The 21,633-nt window shown below is 47.4% G+C and overlaps 1 protein-coding gene across 1 annotated transcript in view; it reads right to left on the bottom strand.

Annotated features, from left to right (window-relative positions):
• The window catches only part of LOC144107334 (regucalcin-like), a 63,432-nt gene extending 43,440 nt beyond the window's left edge, over positions 1 to 19,992 (bottom strand). The window contains exon 1 of the mRNA XM_077640328.1: positions 19,864 to 19,992. The gene's annotated coding sequence lies outside the window, so the exon portion shown is untranslated. The remainder of the gene's footprint in view (positions 1 to 19,863) is intronic.
• Between the last annotated feature and the right edge of the window lie 1,641 nt (positions 19,993 to 21,633).

Here is a 21,633-nt window from a genome sequence, read left to right as displayed (position 1 = left end):
CACCTTTCAGTCTTCATTTGCTGGGTTATTGATTCTTGGTATAGCTAGGTTTTTCTTGCATGCCCGTACCATATGGTATGTCACCCATTTCACCGCAGAAGGCGCAGCATGGATCATAGGAATTTGGAAACATATACGTGAATTTGACAAGACTTATATAAGCATTCGATTGCAATTTCCTTAAATTGACCCCTTTTCTCCCTGTTTAGATTTTTTGTGGTTCGGCGTATACGCCCTTCGTTAATCTGTAATGTTGGAGTAAATCCCTGTAGCTTAACAGTGGTTCAGAATAGTTATGTTCCTGCGATTGTTGGAAGACCAGAGGTCATAGCGCAGGGGCGGCGGCGTGAGCGCCTTCGTTTCCAATATACCCAGAGTGTCCTGGAGTCCATATGACTGTGGATTTAAAGTCTGTGTCGTCGCGATTTCTGAGTATTCTGTTTATATTTTTACCAGTGTGGGAGCCCGTAATTACAAACGAGGCCTTCCGGGAAACCATCGCCAAAGCTATCGCCGCTTCCTCAGCCTCGGCTTTTCTCAGGCATCGAATTGATGCCCGAATAATTAATTTTCCTTGCGCATCCGTGCATGCTATCGCTGATATCCCGCCGGTGGGTCCTGCCGCGTTCACATAAATTTCCTCTTCCATCGGGCCCCACGTTCTCCTGATGGCGTTCGCTATTGCCTTGCTTCTTTTCTTATGATATTCAGGGTGCATATTTCTCAGAATGGGCAGCAACTCTAACTTGCTTCTAAGCTGATCACCCAAGGTCTCTCAGCCCTCCGTAGACCAAATCTGACTAAAGATAAAATTTTTCAAGTTCCGTCTTTTTTTTTTAATACAAACTCTCATTCTTTTCCAGTCATTGCCCTTCTTAAAGTAGAATCAGCCGGTGTTGCTTGCCTGCACACTTAACAATTTCTCACCTTTTAGGGTGTAAATCAGCTGTCCCCAGACGGACACCCTTTTCCAATTGTTCGGTGCTAAAAAAGGATGCAGAGATAAGCACCCGTAAGGAAGGGCGTACTTAATGATACTTTAGAGGATGTAATGGTTGCACCCTCACTAAAGGGTACTATTTTGCCATAACGCCTCTACGAATGCATGTTGGAAGGGTGCTCCACGTTGATCCACCCATGAAGCAAAAGCCTTGGTCTGATGCTCGCCCTCTAAACTTTCATGCTGTGCACCCTTCCTGAAGGGTGCTGATCTCTGCACCCTTTTTAGCCCTCAAAAGGGTGTTCGTCTGGGGACAGCTGATTTGCACCCTTAAGGGTGAGAATTTGTTTAGTGTGTGCGTGCGTTTCTTTTTCCTTTTCCGAGTAGAGTTGAGCAGCTACCTCTGCCCCCAGTATGGGCATGGGCCATCTTTTGAATAACGACAATGACAACAACAACACATGTGCGCACATGCCATTCCGAGTGACCTGTTTTGACAAGCCCCGTGTGCCGCGTTTCGCATTCTGCATTTCCACACGACCGCACAACGGGACATGAGGTTTTGTGAGCTTGGGCTTTGTCCACTCAGAGCGCGGACAACAGCAGAGTGGCGCTTTTCGTACCTTCAATGTGGGACCCAATGTCGTCGTGTGTTAAAGCAACCCTCAGGCTTCCGGTGCGTACCATCAAGAAACGCGAACAGCGGAAAACGTGGCTTTCCGCGCACAGACTAGCGTCGGTCCGCTTAGTCCCAGGGTCCGTGTCCAACTCCGATATGCCTCGCTGTCTCTCGGCGAATCGGCGCTCCCAGTCGGCGCCGCTGTAGCGCTAGAATCTTCCTCCGGCCGGCGCTGTCTCACCGCGTGCGTGTCAGGCTTGACCGGCGGATGATAACGTTTGAAAACTAAACATTTTAACAGATTTGCCTGTCTGGTTGGGTTTGAAGACTTATAATAAACTTTACATCTCCAACCAAAAACTTTGACTTTAACCCAACGTTTCGAAGCCGACTCGGCTCCTTCATCAGGGGTGACTGAGGGCAGTAGCTAGCGTCTAAGTATGGAGGGGAGGAGGGGGTCAAAGGAAGGACAGCTGTGATGCCAAAGGCGTGGGGGACGGGTGGGAGATTTAGGCTGTTATCACGCTGGCGCACTGCAGGGTTGGAAAGTATGGAGGGGAGGAGGGGGTCTAAGGAACGACAGCTGTGATGCGAAAGGCTTGGGGGAGGGGGAGGGGGGCTTTAGGCTGTTAGTCACGCTGGCGCACTGCAGGGCATCACAGCTGTCTTTCCTTTGACCCAATCCTCCCCCCCCCCCATATTTAAAAGACGCTAGCTACTGCCCTCAGTCACCCCCGATGAAGGAGCCGATTCGGCTTCGACACGTTGGGTTAGAGTTAAAATTTTTGGTTGAAGATGTACAGTTTATTATAAGATGATAACCTTTACTCGTCATTGTGCCAGGCAAGTAAAATACGGCAAGCTTTCACGCTTTCGCGGTGTTTGGCGCTTAACGGAAGCGTGAATGTCTCGCAGACCATAGCATATTTATTGGTCTAAGAAAAATATGAAGAGCAATTAAAGAAAACGCTGAAGCTGCCAAAAAATTTTAACTTATCCCAAGGAAGAACTACTCAACGAAAACAAACTTTGCATTAATTAATAATTGCTAAAGTTTCCTGCGGCAAGAATGGCGCATTTTAAGCGCTTTAACAGAAGAGGCGAGCTGTTTTGTGGCTAGCTCAGTGCCGGGAAGCCTGTCCCACTCGGCGTGAACAGCAGCCCAGAGGGAGTCCTTGTTCATTTCATGGAGCTGCAGTCGCGACAAGCGGCATTTCATAATTCTCCAGACATTTTCAATTGGATTTATGTCTGCTCCTTTTGCTGCTGGCCACGAAAGCTTACGGATGGCAACGATCTCTATCAAGGCTTCCACGGAACGTGAAGTATGGATTGGAGAAAGGACATGCTGCTAATAAAACAGCCCATCCCTGAATGGTCCATGCAAAGCATAGGGCAGGACAACCTACTCCATTTCATTACAGTCATCTGCTGCAGTAAATCGTCCATATAGCCGTATAAGGGGACCCAAGCTATCGGCTGTGATGGCTTCCCACACCTTCACGGAGCTGCGCCCGCTGAGGCTTGGTCGCTTCAAGCAGGTGGGATCAAAGCTGCATACAGTAAAGGGAAAAGTTAAGACCGCGTTTATGCACTTCAAAGTCGCGTAATGCGCTTAGCCCAATTGCTGATGTACCTCAACCCTTTTCATGTATATTTTAGCTAAGTAGTGACCTGGCACGAAAACAGGTGCCGCGCTGATACTGTAGTATGGTTTTTATTGGTACGTTTAGATGATGCACCCCGAGCCAATAATTTAGCATGCAGCAACCGAAAAGTAGCCAGGCTACCCGGATAAAACGTTTCTTACTTTAAAACGCTGAAATGATATATTATATCCCATACACACAGGGAAGCCGCGCTCTCATGTAAAAATCGTCGTCGGGTTTGTTTAGGCAAATTTCGAGACCACTCTTACCACAGAAGCACTAATCGAACATATTCAAGATCACATCGTTATAAAGGCCATCGTTATTCAAGAACATTCTGGTGCAAAGGCTTAGCGATGATAGGATTGACGCCACACATTCACTCTCGCGTGTCCCTTCGTGGTAAATGTGCTCTCATCTGGGAACACCACCTTGTCTTATCCTCCACAGTCCAGTCCTCATGCGATTGTGCGCATTGCAGACGGCAGCTTAATGGTGACACAAAATCTAAGGTTCCCTTGCGGCTGTCCTGCTTTGAAAGCCCGCTTTGTGCAGGCGCTGTCGAACCACTTGAACAACAACGTTTAGCCCATTTTAGCATTGATCTGCTCGGCCGTTAAAAAAGGGTTGTCCACGGCGGCTGCAGTTATCAATAGGTCTCATTCCGTGGTTGTGGAACGTGAAGATGGTCCGAGAGTCTTTACCTCCAGTTTTGTAGGCCTTCAAAACTCTGTTGACTGTCGACAGTGGCGTTGCGGTAATCTCCGCACTTCTCTGGGGAATTTCCCTGGGGAAATTGAGAGAATTTCGTGAACACTCGCAGCATGACTTTCTTTTCAAGCTGAAGACACTCAAGCCGATAGCTTCGCTCATATACACCGTAGGTGAACACAATGCGCATGCGCAGCCCCGCTTCCAATCATCGTTTCTATTTCTTGAAGCTTTTATTTTTCGATGCAGACCAAGAAATCAGCGACGATCGGGCTCGTACTTAACGTTTCAATTCTCTTACGCACGCAATCATCGCGACAGCATGACGCAATTTACTTGCCATGCATAATAGCAAAGAAAGCTTAGAAGTCCGGTGCTCAGAACACGCACGTGGTGCGATAGCACCGGTCGGAACACGGTTATAGAGCTACGGTGGTGCCGACTGAAAGCGCCGATTGGCATAGCGACACCAAGGCATATCGGAGTTGGACACAGATCCTCGGACTATATACGCGGGACGACGGTAGGTTGCGCTGCTTTCCACTGTTCTCTGCTCTTTTCATCGCGATAGTACCCCCTATCTTAAGTATCCCCTAAGGCACAGTGAAGTAAACCTCTTGAAGGAACGTCAATTGAACGAACTCTTAACTTTGCACCGCTCCACAAACGCCTATGTGCCCGAGCCCAACAAGTTTCAGTTTACCGAATTTCTTCTTGTCGAAACTTATAGTTAAGGGGACAAATTGGAGAGATGTATAAAATAGAGCTTACGGGCCAAATTCATCATTTCCGCCGACGTGCAGGAACTTTCGTGCACGAAACTATGGAAAGTGGAATTCTGAAACTGAAAATCTTGAGAAGTGTCGCATCTAATGCACGGCACGCCTTGAGGCGGACTCAGGCACGCCTGTTGACCGCTGTGCGGCAGAAGACACTCGAGTTTATCTTTGCTTTCTTTATATACGCGCAAGACCGTGATAAGACACGTAGATTTTCTGCATTACCACGGCTGCGCACAACTGTGTGCGCACAAGTCAGAGCGACACCGCAAGAAGCTTCCCAGAGGTACAAATCACCTGCAAAATTGCGTGATGCCGCTTACGTTCTGCCTTGCGTGATGCCGTACGTTCTTACATTAACGTCGCTGGTTTTCACCCCGAGTAATGGTCGTGTGTGATTGTATATATAGTAGCCAGCACGTTTGCCTCAGATTATCTGCCATAGCCTCCGCCACATAGCACTCGCGTAACATAGATAGGCGTGACGTCCCGTGCATTCGCTGGGACACGATGTTGTATGTTAGGAATACTTGAATTTAATGATGATGTTGAAGCGACACTGTAATTAAGTTCTCTCTAACCAAATGAAACTTCTTCAATCAAATTACAGTTGCTAGTAAAAATCAATCCTCTGGCTCTTTCTTTGCATGTCAACATTTGTCCGGCAACAAAAAAATTCACAGGGACACCTGATTTCCTACATTGCGTAATGGCAATGCGATAGCTTTAGAACCTTCTGACGACTAAACCAGGAGTGACGTCACATCTGGTCTAATGTCCGCAATTAACTATTGGTGTTTTATGAGTATGTACTTATTCTTCGCTTCGTGAATAAACAATCAGTTCCGATTAAGCGCTTGTGGTGTCTATTCTTTCTGCGTCCGTTGTCTTTTCTACACCCTTTATATCCAAATCTGACCCGGTTCATTCCAAAAAATTCGGTCCGGGCCACCCCTGAAAATGTTACTCACAGCTTTGAGCTCACAGCTTTGAGATTTGCACCACCTCGTCATTATGACACCTTGTGGTGTCATTATTTACGTCACCGCGCTTTCGCACGTCAGTGGAGGGCTCCGGAATAATTTCGACCACATGGGGATCTTTAACGTGCACTGACATCACACAGCGCATGGGCGCCTTGTGCGATGTCACTGCATGTTAAAGATCCCCAGGCGGCCGAAATTATTCCGGAGCCCTCCACTACTGCACTTAGGTTTAGAATTCAGTGTCAGTCGAGGCATTCACTTTACTTCCGAAATCGAGCAGTGATGGCGACGCCCGCATTTCGGTTTTACGTGTCTGCTGACGTCAAAAAGCTCCGTTTTCATTAGGAGTATTCTCTTTGTCGTAAGAATGTGGTAGTCTATCACTGCAGGCGAATTTCAGTTTGTCCCTTTAAGCAGAATGCTGCAGCAACTCAACTTTTTCGAGGAATATCCATATATGCACAGTCCATTAACGTTTTAGGAAGGCACACGTAGGCGTCTTTCGCCCTGCGTTGCAGTTAAAACGACGCTCTTCACAGGCTTATTGCAATACATGATCAGGCTTACGTCACTCCGTTCCGAAAGGCAGAAAACAACACAGCGAGCGATAGCGTCACGGTTGGCAAACGTTGGAACGCCGTAGTAGCGCATGCGCAACCGATTCAATGACACTAAAAGCAAGCGCGTGTACTCCCGACCATTGGCCGATAGGGGATTTAATGAACGTGACGAAGGTGACGTCAAGGCTGGAAACGCAGCGGCGTGTAGCCTCATTTAGAAGGCGCGCGTTATGACGACAGGCGCCCAGTTGTGCCATTGAGCGACTGGGTGAAACTACTGTTTTGTATTTTCCATTGCAGAACTCGCCTGCAGCCTCATTAACTAGCCTTTGAACGGTTTGCTCCTAATACTGAACAGGTTCAAGTAATGCTGGGCGGACCGGGCAATAAAACGCAGCATAACCTCACAGTCCTTTTGAGGCACTCGGCAACTGACAGTTCACTAGCGGATTTGCCTGCAATAAATTGGAAGTTTTTAAAGAAGCGGTAAGTAGTGCCCTTCTCCAGGCCTGCTTACAACTGGTTTTTAAGCGCAGATGTTGCTTTCTGCCTGGGCGACTTCGGATTGAAAAAAAAAACTAGTTTCAAAAAGTGCGGTCTATTTCAGATGCGGGTGTCGTTGGTGGACAGTCGGAGATGATAGATGTTTTTTCAAGAACTAGAATTCTTATTCTAGCTCATGTTGAATCCTCACCACCAAGAATTAAAGGGCGGGAGGCGAGTAATCTTTCGCAAGCAAGCATTACGCACGGAAACACATTTGCGGTATCGCCTATCTTTTACCAGTATACTATTCTGTGGAAATGCTGGGACCAGGGTAACAATACCTGCGTGTTTCCTCACCGTTAGACGCCTGCTTCATACATCCTATTCTGAGTACAGTACGAGTAACGTTAAATAAAGAACAGCAACTCAAAGTGGCAACTGAAATTTATATGCATAAAACACTGCACATTAATAAAGCATAAGCATTACGCATATAAAGGATGAAAACATTAAAATATCTTATATCACCTTGTTAAAATGTTTATCCGAAACACGCCTCTTAAGACTGTCGTCCCTCCTTGCTCCTTGCATCCCAACTGCTCATGTCTCAGGCAAAATTCTCTCACACTACGGTATCCAGCATTTTTTTAAATGCCTGTCTTCTTTAACATGTTGGTCGTGAACGCGCATAAAAGGCGGGATGTTGCAGCCAAGAAAGAAAGATACCTGCATTAATCCATTTCCACATTCACGTAAAGGTTGTACCTGTCAAAGAAGCCATTAAGTTCGATATATTTCGAGCTCACGGTCTCAGTCGCTCTGCTGCTGTTCCAGTTGCGAAGACCCGGCTTCTTCACCACATCGAAGCCCGCCATGGCTATAGGCAGCCTCACATCTTTTCTTTGGTCCCTGGGGTGTGTCAACACCACCGTCACCTTCTTTGAAAAAGGCCACTCCACGTAGTCATCCCACTCTCCATAGCCCAATGTTAAGAGAAACCACACGTTCATTTCCCCGCTTTCATCCTTGGCGAGCATGAAGTCTAGCTGGAATGTGCACCCACCAAGCGTGGTGGCGTCGCCCTCGATACTAAATTCCGCTTGGTTCTTTGTCGATTTGAGCTTTAAGTGCACGTTATAAAAGGGGCACATGGTGATGTAAACGTGGCCACGGGAAGCGGCGCGACATGGTCCTGCGAGGAGTGGCAGCTTATCCATCACGGTGGCCTGCTGCTCTTCGCTGCTTGGAGTAGCCCCGGCTTGCAAGATGTCGCGTTCAACCTTCGCCAGCCTTTCAACTGCAGTCTTGATAGCGCTAACGCCCTCACAATCCAGATGGTCGTCGCTACACGCCCTTTCACCAAGCTTCTCGATGACAGTCTTGATACTTCGTAGCCATTCTGTGGCCCTAATTTGCCAACCTCCCGTGTCCAGGACTTTCTGGGGAACAGGCCTGCGGAAGCAGCTTCGATGGTGATCGAAGAGAACGTTGCAAAAATCATTTAATCGTTGCACAAGGCGCACTTTACCTGGTCGTAAGTGCAGTTGACGAGGTGGTCTCTCAGCTCGGACAACGCACCGTCGAAGCCGCGGTTTGCACGGCCAACTGGGCAGAGGACGTGAAGCTTTTCGAGGTCGCATTGCTTCCAGCTCAGCGGAACTGAGTCAGCCTCCACGAATTTTTCTCCGTCCAAAGGGCATTCATCTCCTTCCTTGACGTGCTGTTTGCAGAGATGACACATAATGTGCGTACAGGGCAGCAGTAGAGAGTGGGATGGCACCTGACCGCACATGCTGCAGATCCGAATGGTCGGTAACTGGTTGACAAAGGTAAGGCGTCGCCACTCCAGGAAGTCGTTGAAACCTGTTAGGGTGTATTCCCAGCCAGACATTGTGAAGTGGTAGCCCTCGGCGCAGTCGGGAATCTAGGCGACGAGCTGTTGTCTGTGCACAGCCTTGCAGCTTAGAGAGCAAGGTGCGGGTGTCCTGCCTTGCTTGTGCTTTACTGTGAATAACTACCGCGCTGTTCTCTTAATGTCAGCAGATAAAACATTGTCGATGTGCGCATGCGGCAGGGAATGAGCAGGGCCATAGAATGGATGATTCAAAGAGAATTAGGGGACAAATGGAAATGCAGTTGTGCTGCAGCGTCATCCATTTCGGGAGGACAGCGCCGCCAATACCTGGTATCGTTATCTGAGGATCGTCGTGAAGAGTAGCGCCGGGAGAGAACAGTCACTCGACACGACCATTATCGGAATGACGAGAGCGTTTTTTTAAGGATTCATGTTTGGCTGGAAGGTAGGTAGAGAGTTAATTCACGTAAGCGAGGTGGGTGGGTGTAGAAGAATGGATCTGGAGTTTCAGTCCAACACACCAGTGGCCTTGGCCGACGAGGTCATCGTACGGATGAGCTCTTCTTTATCCGCCAGGTTGGCTCTGTTCAGCTGTTCTGCCAACAAGTAAACAGAGGTGGCAACATATTATCTTTCGGTACCAAAATACAAGGGATAATGATTAACAGTTATGAGAAAGGGTCTTCGCGCCTTCGAACCTTCGAATACCCTGCGCCTTCGAATACGCTGAGCTGGTATTGAGCTTCCCTGGCTGAAAGCTTCTTATTTGGCTGTTCTTGATTCAATTATCTTGTTCTGCGTTTTATTTCTCGCTGATAGAACCTCCCATTGCTCCTCGACTCGGTTATCCGCGTTTCAATGTCTTTAATTTGTGTAGATAAGTACAAGTGACCGGAGTTAGCGTTAGTTTATCACCACACCTGGGACATGAATTTGGGTATTGTGCGGGATATAGGTGTTCCAGATTTGTAAAGGTGAGCGTTTGAATACGGCGCAAAGCTAAAGCGTCTGACGGAGAGAGGTGTTTGTGGTAGGAGGGTAGAGGCGACGGCCAAGTCGAAGGGTCTCAAGTCGCTCAGAGTGGAATTGAGACAGGCGACAGAGGGAAGGGTTCGAGTGGCCCACTAGGTTAGTGAAATCGCCAGCTATAGGGCGTCGGCCCTTTCATGCCCCCCCCCCCCCCTTGCTCCCATGGCTTGCCGCCTCACTCGATAGTCATCGGACAGTGCAATATATCTCTCATTATGGTATCGGTCTCGGCTAATTATAAAACCACGTTTGATATAAGGCGCGCCAGAAGAGACGGACAAGCGAACTCAACAGGCCAGCTGCTGTCATCAAGAGAGGCAAAAAAGCAAGCTCTAATGCATGCCTGCCTAGAAACATGCGTGACAAACTGCACTGATGTGGCTGAGTGACGCCAACAAAAGGAGCGTTTCTTAGGAAACTGGGTGGAACGTTCACACAGACTCCGTGGATGGAAACTTGACACAGACTCCGAGGCCACCGGGAAGTTTTCTCCCTCATTCTCCTCTTAACGATATCGCATTTGAAACCTAGATGGCTCATGCTTTCGTACAGCAGCGAAACGGTTACAGCTTACGCTGTCTACGTCATCGGTGACGTGTTTTAAGTCTTGAGGACAAAACATGCGACTCCCGACAGCGTGGTGCAGAAGGTGCGATGTGTACCGACGCCGTTTTAATGGGCACAAGAGAGACTGCGATGCGTAAAGAGGTGACTGTAATCGGGACAAATTGGCGGAAGAGGCTCTAGACATGCAAAACCGAGGCGAAAGTGTGCAGTTGTGCACATTGGGCCGGGCCCCTTTTAAGCTATGGTGCTTATAACCGAGAATCTACTAAAGAGTTAGCGGATGGGGTCTTGTTTTTTTTGCGACTCGTACCACCGATCCGACAACTTGAAGTGAGCTCGTGCTCGGCATCTGATGCAGCAGTCGGAAATAACGCTGTTACATGCTGTGGTGTTCCCAGGTGCTCTGCCTACGCCATAGAAAACGAGAGCGGCTATTTCTCTAACGCGACAGCGCGCGTAGGAAAAACTGGGAAGATCACGCAGGTCAAGCAAGGCGACTGGGAGCCAACATGCAGCGACAAGTATTAAAAGTAAGGCGTGCGAAACGTTTGCATTGCAGATCATTTTTGCTGGTGGCGGAGGTACAATGCATAACGTTGACGTTGTATATTAATAATTACAAATATTAGCAGATGTCAAAGAGGACTTCTCACACCTGATTCCGTAGCCAGCGAGAAGCTGTCTGGATGGAAATCTTTGGTTAATATGCAACTGCAGTTAAGAGGTTCTCAAATTGGACTAGTTGGTTGTAATCCCGGTCTTTCGCTATTGCGCTTTTGAGAACACTTAAAACACATGACGGAAACAACATGTAACACGAATGCGCAAAGTGTCATTTGAAATTTTATTCTGAAGTTCATGCATATATAGTCATTCAAAGTGAAAATAAAATTCGAAAACACAGTTAAGGCCTCATCTGTGTTATCATATCGACAAGCACAATCCGTCTCAAGCGTTACTGTTCCGACTGGTCTCTTTTTTTTTACTTATCAAAGAAATCCTTTTCTTGTCTGGAAAGCATAACAGCCGGGTCACTTGCACATGACCATTCGTTTTATGATTCCATGCAGTAAGGTTCCCACAGCTATCTGATCTTGCTTGATTGAGCTTCCCGCAGCTATCTGAGCTGGTTTCTGGATTTTAGCACAACTGCAGCCTGATGTAAGTGAGGCGTGCAGTTGTCGAATTTGGCGCATGAGCTGCAAGATTTCGCGGTTCGTTGATGAGGTTCCAGCTGTGGTCGTGTACCCTAAGCCTTTCATTAAGCCACCTGCCGGTCTGCCTGTCTGACCAACAGAAGTATTTTATAAGGCGCTGCTTCGCAGCATTCAACGAACCTTCTTGTAAGCTTGACACCACAAGACGTCTCTCACTTGCACTTCCGAATAATGGCCTGAGGGGCGAGATGGTGGTGTCTCTTTCTTGTTAGTCTCCTTGTTGTACCGCCGTTCATTTATTCAACTTGCACTGCCCTTCGTAGTTAACATTCGTCATGCACATTCGTTCTAAAATTCTTGGTGCGGAAAAAACGACTTGCACATCATTTTTTTAGTGCATTTCTTTTTCAGTTTATGCGGAAGTATTTACGGGATCACCACTCGCTCCTTCTTTTTCGCTTTGGCTTGTTCCATTGCTTTAATTTTTTCAGCACTTTCTCTGCTATTAAAACAGGCAGCAGCGTCGGGTACCCAGCTTTTTCAATCTTTCTGCCTGCGCATTGAAGCTGCCTTGTACCTCGCGGCTGTTGGGCTTTTTTATAGCTCGTTCGAAACATGATATCGCCATGTTTCATTTAATCAGCTTTGAGGAGGCATAAGCCCTTCTCACTGCGTGTTTTGTACACCCCAACCAAATGAGGCGAGAGTTGAAGCCAGATCAAGGAACTGCAGGTTACTGTTTGTGAGAATCTCATGGGTAGAAGCCAGCCCTTAGTGGGCTATTTTGAACTGTTCAAAAGGTTTGTCTACCAGAGTGGATGGGGCTTAGGTGTGATTAGCGCAGACTAAAAGTCATGGGCATATCGAAAGCACTTTGTGACAACTAATGGTGGCAAGGTTTCTTCTAGCTTCCTGTCCTCTCTAGCAAGGAAGATGTCGCAGAAAGCGGGGGATATGGTAGATACGGTGCAGATCCCGTTGGTTTTGGCGAATACCGCTCCGTTGAGCTGTGCACACAATGACATAAGGAATGTTTTCAGCAGAACGAGGCATTCTGCCGTGATGATGGCACTCTCATTCATAAACTCAATCCTGCCATATTCTTCAATGCACATTTCTACACTTTCTAGCATCTCGTCTAAGGAGACACTGTCGAAAAGCTTCTGCGCCGATATTTTGGCCCCTACGAGGTACTCCGCCAAGTCAGTGAGGTACACTATGAATTTTTCCCCCAGGGAACAGTTCGCTCCTCTAGACGGCCGACCCCCGAAGTCGTCCATGTCGCACGGATGAAAAATTCACAGTACCAATCCAACCAGTGGCGCCATACCGCGGCCGTACTGTTTTAGATGGGACTTGCCATACCTTGTGCACTCGAGGAGCTAGAGGTTTTGTCATCTTCCTCGTTCGAGTTCCCTGCTGTCTTGCACGCCCAGCACGTCTATACAAACCTGGTCTGCGTGCTTCGACCGTTTATAGGTGACAATATATAGTGCCTAGAATATGTTCTAGGCACTATAGCGTTGCTGTCGATACCGGCACGCCTCATGTGGCGGGTATGCTCACTTTTTGAAGTCATTTTTAAATACGCTCGTCTGAGCCATAACTGGTACACTTGGTGGAAGTAAAAGTTTGCGCTTCCAGAAAAAGTACTACAGGCTTGTACGGCGCCGAAATTTGGTGTCCCAGCTCCCCAGCTCCTTCAATACCAGCCCCCCCCCCCCCCCCAGTTTCTTTCGTTTGTTATTTTTCTGCACGGGTGTGACTGAAACGCTAACACTTTTCACATTTATGACATTTAGCAGCGGTCTCCGTTTTTGTAGTTTCTGCGCAGTTTACGGTATTTATAGAACCGTGTAGTCCCCTCTCTCCGCTGTGTGCGTGCAGCTTAAGAAGCGGAACTATCTTCCCTCAATGCATTACACAGTGACATTAGGCGCGGCGAAAATTTCGTTTCTACGTTCCTCTGTACGGAACACGGTCAATCGCTTACCTTCACGAGCACAACACTGGGCCATAACTCCAAAAAACAAAATTCCTTATGCACTTCGGCGTGAATATTGTACCCAGATACTGAAGCGAAAGCCTCACCACACTACCTCGCAACGATATCGCGGTGTTGCGGTTTTTACCTTCAAGTGAGCCAGAGGTAAAACCCATTACGGCATGGTTCGGGTGTCCACTGACATATGCGAGACAGTTTTTTTAAGCGAGATTTATTGCCCCAGGGCATTAATGATGGGCGAAGGTGTGATGAAAGATGTAGTAGTGATTAAATTGATGGAAAAGCCTAGCTGATTTGATGAAGTCCAGTAGAGAGCGATGGCACGGTCCCTGCGTCCAGGCAATATATGAAGCAGGGTTTCTTGCTGAGAGACCCGCTGCCTTCAAGTGCCGGATCCTTGTAGGTTTGAGAGCCGGGCAGTTCCGCAGTAATTGATGAATGTCGGCTTCAGTGTACTCGCGTTTACATATTGAACACCCAGTCCGAGGAAAGAAACCTTGGTACTGAGGCCACTTGCGAAAGACGGCAGGTGTGACGGCAACCCCGACCCGGATCCTCCTAAGCGCAACTTCCTCTGCACGACAGTTACTACGAAATTTCCTTTCCTCAAAACCGGCTCGGGAAACGAAGAAGCTGACGACCTCACGACCGCCGCACATCAACTACCTGCCAGCGATCTGCCCCTTGCTCTGGAGGACGTGCGTGCGGCCATCCACGACCATCTCCGAAAGCAGCACCCCGACCCACGCATCGCGCGAGGTGAGCGCATCGACAGTGTCACCGGCTGTCGCTCACTTACACGGTCACAACATGCAATGATCCTCCGCGCGCACATTGGCTGCGTGTGGCCCGGGGAAAGACGGGAGCGTCACGGAATTGCGACGAGTGATGTGTGTGACGGCTGCGGTGCAGTGGAAAGACTAGAACACCTGCTCCTTCGCTGTGCCGCGTTCGCCGATGTCCGTAACGATATCCTTGCGGCCTATAGGGCGCTGGGCATACTACCAGACTCCCTCAAGACGCTATTGTGGCCGCAGGGCAGTGCGCGCACCCGTGAGCGAACCTTGGTGAGCCTCTGTGCATTCCTCGAACAGACGGGCTTGACGTCCCGTCTGTTCTCCGTCAGGTAGTTACACGCAGTGACCGAACGCTCCGCGAGTTCTACCTTGAACGATTAATAGCTGGACGCCCCACTGCAGTTGTAGTCAACACAGTGCTGTGCGCCTGTGTGATTTAATTCCTCTAAAATGAACTAATCACGCGCACAACCTGGACACATTTATTATTGTGCAAATAGTTTGTGTATATTACCTCTCCCCCTATCCTCTCTTCCTGTCCCCTCACTTCTTTCATTTCATTTCTCCATTCTGCCTGCTATGCTTGATTTCCGCTGCCCCAGCTCAGGTGCTTCAGTATCGATGGCAAATGCCGGGGCTAGGAAAAATATTTTCCTTTCATTTTATTATTATTCTGGTAAAGAAAACGCTTACTACTGCTACTACCTTAGCGGGAGCATCAGTGCTTGTCTGAGCCTAATTTGCTCTCTATCGCTTATGCTACTGTGGTGTTCTTCCGTGCAGGCAGGAACCAGGTAGTTGCAGCCGAATACGCTGAAGAAATTTGTTCCCTTATCAAGCACTGCCGAACGCCGGCACAGCTGGGCCGGCGTCCGCGATTAAGATAAGATGAAGGGAGGGGACTGCGCCCCGCGCCTCGCTCGGCTGCTGCTGCTGTTGCTGGCAGGAAGAAAAATGCACTGGCCTGCCTACTGGCTCAAGCTGAACCACGCTCGCTGCCGCGTGCTGAAAGTGGGAGAGTTAAAGGATACGGCAGGAGTGCAAAGATCGAAAGCAAAGACGCGCGCTATTATGCCCCGGGCCGATCCTGGAGGCAGTGCAATACCGGTCCGACCTGTGCCTGAGTACTTCAAGCACTCCGCCATATTCCAAAAATAAGTTTAATATCTTGGGTCCAAGTGCCCCCAGCAGATATCAAATCATGTATCAGCCTGGCGCCGCGCTCGGCGCCAGAGCCCCCTTATCAAGGGGGCGAGTTCCAGTAGTGCACGTGTCGTTATCAGTCAGCGCTCAGCCACTACAGCTACCTCCTTTCTTTAGAGCATGTTCGATTTTCGGGAAATTATGCTTCAGCGTGCCGTTTGCCTTGTGCTTATTGATTAACTTAGATTGTTCTTCCTATAACATTGCCCCAAAAACCCAAAATAAATGTTTATTTTTAATTTTCCTCAATTAATCGTTACATTGTTGATCCACATGAAGCATATAGCGTCAGCCTGACTTTACTATCGAGCTCAACAAAACGCACAAACATATCTCTCACAGTGTTAACATAAACTTCTGTAAAGCTTAAAAAAATTCACCCTGCACACGTTTGATCTGTCCTCCTAACTTTACTAAGCCATTTGTCATCCATTTAATACGCTAGTTCCTCGAACAGCACTGATAGGCCAGACTCACTTTATAATGTTCTAGTGTTTAACGCTGCCAGATTCAATTTCCAATGGATGCCTGTCTGGAGCCAGAGAGAGAGAGGGAGAGAGGGTTTATTCATAGGAAAGGCAGAGAGGTTGGCCTGAAAAATAAAAATCTGGCCTGCTACTCTGCTCTGGGGGACGGGAAGAGGAGATAAAAGAAGAGATTCTTAGCATCTTCCGTTGCGTCATAGGTCTTACCGCCGCTTTGGTCACTTGCCTGGAAACCACTGGAGACTGAGGGCCGAGAAATAATTCGTGAGGGCAGAGAAATAATATAGGAGGTGAAGGTCAAGTAGTGCACCATGATGTCCAAATCCTATTCTGGTGGGAGGGTGGGCTGTCGACTGTGGTCGCCGGGATCAAGCCACGTCCCAGGTCCGTTATTCAATTCCGTCGACTCTGGACTTTTTTTTTGCAGTGGAGAATTGCGGTGGCACAGGGATTCGAGACGCGGACCTCTAGCAAGCGAGCCGGATGTTCTACCGTGACGTCCTCGCTGCATTCTTATTAATATATTATATGTATGCCCAGTTATTATTACGACACAGGAAGCGTCTTTGGCTCCGCAGAATTACTTATGTGCGGCGTCACCTATCAGTTCGCTCCGCACAATATTTTCGCTGTCCTGACTTTGCTAATCATAACTGCCGGAGCGAACTATATCGCTACAGCTACTAGAATTACAAATGCGTTACGATGGCATGTGTAGCAGTCCAGCTCTGGCGAGTTTCTGAGAAGTCTCTGCATACTGTCTGTGTCAGCGAAATGAACTCTGTTGCGCTAAATCTTCTTTTTACGGTACTTTTTGGCCCTGTTTTTGAGTGAGTACGCTCGCATTCGCAATTACTGCCGAATATCTTTCAAAGAATAGATGAGGAGCCATTTGCTCTTTACAGCTGCGTAAGGTATCCCAAATAACGAGAGAAATTCTAAAATTAAACTCTATACAGAAGCAGCTTCATCAAGTCTGGCGGTCCTGACCAGCTGTATGTGACGTATACCGAGAAATATCTCTGATTTTTCGTTTCGCTCTTTGCCCCATTTTCCTTTACTTCGCTGTTAAAAAGGGCATACCGTCACGAGGAAGCGCTAGAATTCAGAACTTTGCACATAAACTCTGCTGACAGACTTGCACCCTGAAGGCCACAAACACCTCCTGGCGAGATGTCCCACCCTCGTCCTCTTCCTTTTTACCCAGGCCGGTCTAACGAGTACATTCAAGAGACAAATATGGGGTCTCAATGAAGGGTCTACTCAGTCAGTCACTCAGTCGGTCACAGTCAGTCAGTCAGTCAGTCACAGTCAGTCACAGTCAGTCACAGTCAGTCACAGTCAGTCAGTCACAGTCACAGCCAGTCACAGTCACAGCCAGTCACAGCCAGTCAGTCACTGTCAGTCAGTCACAGTCAGTCACAGCCAGTCACAGTCAGCCAGCCAGTCACAGTCAGCCAGCCACCCAGTCACAGTCAGTCAGTCAGTCTGTCTGTCTCCACGTGACAGCTTCCTTATTATTTATTTTGGGCCTGGTGGAGGTACCAGCCAACGTTCCAAGTTGTAATGGTCAATAATTTCCACGCAACTTTGAAGACGCTCCTCTTTCCCTTATAGTGCGGGGGGGGGGGGGGGGGGGCTCTACGGCTACCCGGAAGTAGTGATCTCGGGCTAGCTCGTGAGCTGCCTCTTTATCGGGAATGACGGCGTGTGCGGGTGTCCAAATTAACTGAATTTTCCTATCCAGCGGATGTTGGCTAAGAATCTTGGCCGCTTCCGCCGGAAACTGCTTTTCTGCGTCACTACCCTGTCGACCAATCAGGATTCTTCAGTCACGCGGACGCCCTGTTTACCGCCGAATGAGACCCTTAACGCTATCGCGTTACAATAGCGACTGTGAGCTATGACTCCCCTCATAATACCTATATATCTCGATCTACCAACTAAAAGCACGGCGATTCGTTCGGCAAAACTGTAACAGGTATCACAACGATTGGGTAGTGTCAGTAGAGCCACAAACGCTGTTAGCAGTTGGAATCACCTCTACTTAGGTGGCTGAAGCGAAGCGTTACCCAGCCGCCTAGTTTGAGGGCCCTGATCAGGCCGTGCAGAACAGCCCACTGTGAAAGTTTTTTCAAGTACATGAACCGGAGTTTTCCTTTAAATTCTCCATATATATCGTGGCACAAGTTTTCTCCTTTTCACTGCTTTTGCGAATAACGACTGCCGTATCAATGTTCTTGCATGCAAGCCGGAAACGTGAGCGCTTCCTGTATTTATTTGCTTTTTTTTTACTTCTCTTTCAGGAGGGGCAGCACGCAACCTCCTCCACTGAGAGCTCATTACCGGTGCCTAAGAGTCGTACGATTAAAATTTATGCAATATTTTTTGTGAAGCAATGAAAGTATCGATTGATCAGACTGAACAGTGATTGCAGTTGAAATTCATGTGGTAGAATTTCAACGGTTTATTTCTCCTCCCCCCCCCCCGTCGTATTGGCGCTGAAACGGAGCTGCTTTGTCAGCAAATGGCATGAAAATAATTGCAAAGTGTATTAAAATGAGCACCGAAGCTGACACTCGAACGCAGATGTTATGAATGTAGGCGCAGTAGCAATGACTCCCCTGCGCTCTTGAGTCTTTTAAAGTGCACTCTGTCATTAGCTTATCAAATGATACTTTGGCGAACAATTTTAATTAATTTGCAAGCAGGAGACATCACTTCAGACTTAATGGTGCACTTTCTATTACCGCACTCAGTATTAGGCTGCGTATACATGTCGACACAAAAGTAACGCAAGTAAAAATTTTGAAATTCTATAAGGATAGGCAATACAACGGTCGTTTTCAAATAAATTGTCAGGAAGAAATGAGAATTTTTTTAATAACAAGAAATTTGATTGGTAATATAGTTACGCATGTCACCGAAAAATGCCACTACAGCACAGGCAAGCGGGTGCTTCTAGTTTCCATCCATGCATCCGAAGCCGAGACAGCTAACTGTAGACAAAAGTTCCGAATAAAATAATCATTGCATAAATAAGCAGCTTTAGGGGTCTAAATAAGGGATACAATATTATTGCACTTCAAGAAGCAGTTTTCTTCTATTTGATGTGAGATCAGGTTGCCTAACAACCAAGCAATATAAAAATATGGACGTGGAAACGATATTTGTGTAGCATGCGGGAGCAGTGTGGGTAACATTAAAGAAGTTCTGGCGGGCTGTGAAGCTACACACCCAGCTATCAAGAGGACATGAGCATCCTTTCAGTACCTTGTGCTTTAGGGACAGTGGAAGCAAAATTAACGCATCAACAGAAAGTACGAGCCAGAGAATACTGCAGAATGGAAGAATTGCACGAGCCAACACAGAAAACAGTGTAATATAGCTTAGAGCATGGAAAATACATTGGAATTCTTGATTTCTTCACTGTTGGCTTAGTAGCTTTACTGTAAACGGATTTGCAATTGTACCTTTGCATTGCTTGTTTTGTGGCGTACCTGCATTGGTTTTTCACTTGTATGTATTTCCCTCTCCTTCTTGGACATACAGCATGTCCAGAGTCTTCAATAAATAAATAAAGCTATTTAAGATCCAAGCTAACAAAGACTAAAAAGTGAATAAAAGAGCCACTTTAATTTACTAGGCAAGGTGACACTTGCCACCACCCTGATTCAAAGGAGGCTCAAATAGTATCTATCTACCAGGACACAGAACAAGGTGAAAGATTCTGTGGCTTGCATTTGCGAGCGCAGCACTGCACAATAAACAGAGGCGCTTCAATGACTTTAACAAAAAAAAACTTTATTTTTAGGAAGGGTGACTAATACTAATACATGATGGGAATAAAAAGTCAGTGTGCCGACCCGTGCCACTAAGCTTGACGGGGCTTACTACAATTAGAAGCAGAAAAAGAACAAAAGAGAATTTTGCAAATCATAAGAGAAAAAAAAACTAGAAAGAAATGGCTGGCGGTTCAGCATTGATAAGCATCAAATATTGTGCGAAAACGCGGCTTTTTGTACTGCCACGTACCTGAAAGCGCGGTTGAGGTGTCCACGGAGCCAGGGAGCCAGTCATGCGCGTCTTCAAGTTTTTCATCGTCGGTGCCAATTTGCCCAATGTACACTGGCGGCCTAAGCTGCAGTGCGGCGTTTCTGCAGCAATGTTGCCAACGCCATAGAGTACTGCTCTAGTGCCATGTTTCTGCCACAGCGTCGTCCACGCCAACATATAGAGCGCACATCTATGTCACTGCAACCATGTAGCTCAAAGCGCGAGTATTAGTTTGAAAGTGGGGTTACTTAATGGGGGGGAGATGATGTGCAATGCACAGCGCGAGAGTGTGTTGCAGTTTAACGCTTCTAGATTGGTCTTTTTCTGTGCGGCTTCCGGGTTACACCCCAATTTTCCAAGCGGAGTTTATGGCGGTGGTGCTTGCTCTTCGCAAACTAGAGCCAGCTTTCTCTTCAGTGGCTGTCATTACAGACTCTGTTTCTTTGTGTTCGTCCCTTGCTTCGGCTGTATATTCGCCGATCCTAAACACATTCCATTCTATACTCCCTCCGCATTTGAGCCTTGCTCACATGATATGGGTGCCAGGTCATAGCGGTGTGACAGCCAATGAAGTTGCGGACTGCCTGGAAAAGGCGCCCCTCAATGGCCCCGTGCTACCTATCGTTCTGGCTACAGCGTACATTACACCAGAGAGGTTCCGGAGACATAATTTGTTAAGAAGGGCAACTGGATCTCTTTTAAGATCTGATAATTGCCTGCACCTGAGGTATTCGTGGAGCAAGCAATCATGCCATTCACGGCAGGTTGAGGTATCTTTATCATGGCTCCGCTGCCGGATCCCACCCTTAAATTTTTATTTGCACAGGTCTGGGTTGGCGGTTAATCCCGTCTGTGTATTCTGCGATGAGCATGAAGTCATAGAACATTTTTTGTAGTTTTGTCGAAGGTAAACCATGATGCGAAGACGGCTTTAGAGAAACCACTACAACAGCTTGGCCTTTGTTTGAGCAGCCCAGTCGTATTGTCGTTTGGACCGACTATATACACTTGGGTACAGCCACATGTCTGCTTTTTGCCGCCGTGCAAAATTTTTTAATAGAATCAAGACGGCTACCTTGTTCATTTTTTTTATTTTTTTTCAATAATATTTTTATTCTTACAATTATTATCATTTAACTACTCGGCTATAAACATCAGTGTCGATCTCCTGCGTGCGCTGTGCATTTCCCGTTTCATTTCGTTGTTCCTTTTTGTTTACTTCTTCCTTCCTTACCATTCATTTTAATTTCGTCCAGGAATGATTTACCTCAAAAAATCTTTGTGTGCCCCCAAATTCTTGGCCAATCCTCCTATGTGGGTATGTGCCATAGTATGAGGCCAACAACAACAACAACACGAGCCGTGCTTGGCTGTGACTAGAGCCTAGTGCTCTCGCAAAGTGGCCAGCTATATAAGCTGATCTGTTCGCGCCACCACAAGTTGGAATCGCAATCCCGAATATTTGTTTTGTTTATTTTTTCATTCATTTCACTTGCCCCCGACCCACGAACATCGCGAGATCTTGCTCGGGGATTGCCCGTCGAAATAGGCCTTTGGCACTAATATAACTTAAAAATTGCATTCGCACTATCAAAGCCGCAGCCATTGGAACGGCGATTAAAAAGAGGAGTTATTGTATTAGGAAGGCTAATAATGATTAATGAATAATGACTGGTAAGGCATCGCTAATGAAAGTTATGTGATATGCTATAAGCGTGGTTAGCGGCCCGGACTTTGTATGTTTACACC

This window comes from Amblyomma americanum, chromosome 10 (assembly GCF_052857255.1).
Source record: "Amblyomma americanum isolate KBUSLIRL-KWMA chromosome 10, ASM5285725v1, whole genome shotgun sequence".
Classification (NCBI taxonomy): Eukaryota; Metazoa; Arthropoda; class Arachnida; order Ixodida; family Ixodidae; genus Amblyomma; species Amblyomma americanum.
This window is presented reverse-complemented; position numbering and strand designations above follow the sequence as displayed.